Raw genomic sequence first — 4,642 nt, 5'->3', positions numbered from 1 at the left:
TAATTCGTATTTGTATTTGCCCTTACAACCTCAGATAGCCTTTTAGGTTAGTGCCATTAAAATGTTACTTCAGTGGAATTCTCTGGCAGTCCAGTAGTTAGGACTGTACTCTTCCACTGCCAAGGGCCTGGGTTCAATCCCTGGTTAGGGAACTAAGATCCTTTAAGCAAAAGAAAAAAACAAAAAGCTACTTCATTGTAGGAGGTATTTATATGTTCATCATTTTTTTTTCCTACTATATCATGGAAGAAAATGTGTCCTTTGCTTTTGTGCTCTGGCACCTGATGTGTCCCTTGTACATTCTTGGAGATTAATTAAAATTGATTGGAGAATTGATATACCTGTATGATGTAGTAGTAGATGTTGTTATATTTCAAAGCCACTGTACTTACAAATATGAATCATCTGTTAGCATGGTGTTAAGTTTACTTTGATAAACTCACTTTGGAGGAAAGAATTAAAACTCAGTTTCAAGGGCAAATTCTACATACTACTAAGTTCTGCTTAGTATTTCATAATGGTTTCTAAATGTCACATTTAGAACCTTCAGTATAGAAGGGATGGCACTGAAATCATGAGTCAGAATGGGTATACACAGAAGAGAAACTATACAAAATTTAATCCAGTTAGACCTTTGTCAACCAGAATCCTCCAAGAGAATTATCCCTTAATGCCTTGAGGTCGTGGTTCTCAAAATATGGTACCAGACTAGTAGCACTGGGAACTTGTTACAAATGCATATTTTTAGGCTCCACCTTATACTTTTTTGAATCAGAAACTATATGGGGGTCGAGCCCAGCTGTCTCTGGTTTAACAAGCCCTTCAGGTGCTTTTGATATTCACTAATGCTGAGAACCACTGGCCCCAAACATTCTATGCATGCCATGAATTAGCTTATTTCCTTTGTATCTAATACTACTTATATACCATTTTTGGGAGATTAGAGAAAATACTGACTCAAATAATTATTTTTGTGTTCAGGTTGAGAACGTCCGGAAGGGATTTTAGCTCTTTCAAGCTACTATCCACCCTACAGTGATGCCAATACATGGCCCAAAGTGGTGACATATCTGGGATTTGGAGTTTTGGACATCCATCTTGGGCCTGTTGTCTTTTTTTTTTTAATTTTTAAAATTTATTTTTGGCTGCATTGGGTCTTTGTTGCTGCATGTGGGCTTTCTTTAGTTGCAGCGAGCAGGGGCTACTCTTCGTTGTGGTGCATGGGCTTCTCATTGCAGTGGCTTCTGTTGTCGCAGAGCAGGGGCTCTAAGCATGCAGGCTTCAGTAGTTGCAGCACATGGCTCAGTAGCTGCAGCACGTGAGCTCTAGGGCATGTGTGCTTCAGTAGTTGTGGCATGCAGGCTCAGTAGTTGTGGCTTGTGGGCTCTAGACCACAGGCTCAGTAGTTGTGGCACACAGGCTTAGTTGCTACGCAGCATGTGGGATCTTCCCGGACCAGGGCTTGAACCCATGTCCCCTGCATTGGCAGGCAGATTCTTAACCACTGTACCTACCACCAGGGAAGTTCCATCTGTTGTCTTTGTATTCAGCCCCATCTCCAGCTTTGATCATCAACTCCCAGGCATTCTCAATCTCTTCTGACTCTCATCTCCTGAGATGTAGTCCTCCGTGACTTGGCCTCAAGCTGTGTATTCTGTTGGGAACTGCCTCCTTGAAGAGCCCAGGTAGGTGCCCCAAATACATTTGATTGAACCTGCCTGTCTTTCTGGTGCTGGTTCTAGGGGGATCAAGTAGCAAGAAAATACTACCTATGGCTGAAAGTTGGAAGGATGACGTGTGTACTTAATTTAGTCAAGCCAAACAAAAGCCATTGTTCTCCAATAGTGAATCAAGTTGTGAGAAAAAATGGGATTAAATCTTCCACTCTTTGAGTGCTTTTTGTTAACAACTGTGGTAACTTGCAGTTTACACTTCAGGAAAGGGAAGCCCAATAATATGGGAGAGGTATTTAGGTTTGGGGGGAGCACAGAGAAATAAAACACCCTGAAGGGGAAAGGGCAAGGAGAACTCTCAGGAGGAGGAGGTGAGAGAAGAAGGGATTTAGGATAACATGTCTAATGAAAATTTTTATTAGATTGTTTTGTGATGTGTGATATAAGTCTTATTTTGTTGCCCACTCAAAGATCGCCAACAAAATCTGTGCTGCTCATTAATCCTTTCAATATGAGTGAATTTTCTTTAGGGAGTTCAACTACTATTGAGTTTTGGGTGGTCAAGAACAGTAAAGAGAAAAAACAGAGACTCCATATGGGTACATCTGACTTTTGGGTTCCATTAGTCTTTAAGGGTGTTAATTTAAATTTATTCTCACAGAGATGATGACTCCTAGCTGTTTTCTAGATTTCTTAAGGCCGGAATAGAGACAATGTTTTAATTAAAAAGTAAATCAGAGATGCAACTAGAGATTATCACTTAAGTGAAGTAAGTCAGAAAGAGAAAGACAAATAGCATATCATTTATATGTGAAATCTAAACTATGACACAAATGAACCTATCTATGAAGCAGGAAGAGACTCACAGACAGAGATCAGACTCGTGGTTGTCCAGGGGGAGGAGAGGTGGGGAGGGGTGGACTGGGAGTTTGGGGTTAACAGATGCAAACTATTATATATAGAATGAATAGACAACAAGGTCCTACTACATAGCACAGGAACTAAATGTATTCAATGTCCTGGGATAAACCATAATGGAAAAGAATATTAAAAAGAATGTATTTTTATGCATAACTGAGTCACTTTGCTATACAGCAGAAATCAACACAACACTGTAAATCAACTATACTTCAATTTTAAAAAAAGTAAATCAGAGATGGAGTTGCTTTAAGAAAAAATTCCCAACAGTGGTACTGCTGAATATTGGTATGATTTCAAAAAAGGTGTTCAAGAATCAAATGGGGGTGGATAACTTCTCTCATCTCTTTCTCTAGATCAAGACTCCTTTTCAAGATCCATTTTCATTTGACCAAAAGGATAGAAATATGGCCCCTTACCACAGTCTTGTTCTATTTAAACCCATCTAAGGACTATATCCTGGCCTCTTTTCCTGATATCAGCTTGGCAGGACACAGCTGAAGTAGCTCATGCTCCACTAGCCAGGGGGGTTGTGACGTGGCCTTTAGTTACTGTTTACAAAAAGGCTAAGGGCTTCTCCATCTCCCCCCAGTGCAGAGCTCGCTTCTCCTCAATTTTTCACATTTCTATATAGATCCATTCACCTTGGGCTCAGCTCTCTCCATCTCACATGTTCACATCTGCTACTTAATCCTATTCCAAGTATGTGAAATCTCTTATATTGAAGATGATGATTTTGTTTGGTTTAAGAAAACAGAAACATCCTCCAGTTGTAAGCATCTGCTTTCTTAGAGAGTTATTAGGATTGTGATGAATAAACAACTTGTTTTCCCATCTCCCATCTCACTCATGTCACTAAAAACTTCTGTCATGCTAAGGCACTCAAGCCAGAAACGTGGTGGCCAGCTCTCACATTTCTCTTCCGTTTCTTCCGTTCATATTCCTTATCAGATCTAGTGCCACACCAAAGTAATCTTGTTTTCAAGTCACAACTAGAGTCTGACCACTTCCCTCCACTTTCACTGTCACCACCCTAGTTCAAGTCCCCATCACCTCTTACCTAGACCACTGAAATAATCTTCAGTTTGTTCCTCTGCCTCCATTCTCTCCATTTAGTTATCACAAAGCAGGCATGATGTTCTACCTAAAATGTAAAGGAAATCATATCACTTTCTTGTCCAAAACCTTTCAATGGTTTCTCAATGTGTTTGATAAAATCCAGACTCCAAAACAAGCCTACATAATACTTGACCATGCTTACTTCTCTAAGCATATTTTGTGTTATTTCCCCTCAACCCCACGCTTTTGTTCACTAAATTGCTTACTTAGTTCAGCTGTATTGGGATGAATAGTGTTTGCAAACGTCCAACGCTTAGCCTAAAATCTTAGCATACAAATTTTTCTGATAGCTCATACTTAACTGTACACCATTGGCTTTTTTATGTCCCCACTTAAAAACATTTAACCTTGGGTGAACATGCACCATGAGTTTAGCTTCTGCAGAAGTATGTCTTCCCCAATTAAACTTGAAATGGTTCCCCACCTCTTCCAAGGTGTCAAATTGGCTTTAGTTTTTTGAAGAATCATGCACATATTTCTTTCAGCATTTTTATTCTGGATCTATAACAGTATAAAATGTATCACATAGGTAAAGCATATATCATATATTACCATATCATATAAAATGTCTTATTTCTTCCTGGATCACCATGGAAGAGTGTCAGACATTTAGAAAATTTTTGATCTTCAATCTTAATCTTAAAATTTTCTGAGTGAGTGCTCAATTTTATGTTTTTGAGGGAAACACATCTGGGAAAAGCCACAAATCATGACTCACCCAGAAAGCCTGGTGTATGTCCTTTTAACCACCAGAGACCCCAGAGAATGGATAGTCAGTGTGGGACTTATGTGAAAGAAATGGTAAAAAGGACACATCTGATTGGGCACATCAACCACCCCTCAAGTTGATGGTTTTCTCTTCACTTAGTCTTAGAGGGCAAACTCAAATTGGGTAATTTGAAGAGAGTTTAATAAAAGGACCTACTACAAAG

Source organism: Globicephala melas, chromosome 4, assembly GCF_963455315.2.
Source record: "Globicephala melas chromosome 4, mGloMel1.2, whole genome shotgun sequence".
Classification (NCBI taxonomy): Eukaryota; Metazoa; Chordata; class Mammalia; order Artiodactyla; family Delphinidae; genus Globicephala; species Globicephala melas.
Note: the sequence above shows the minus strand (reverse complement) of the source record.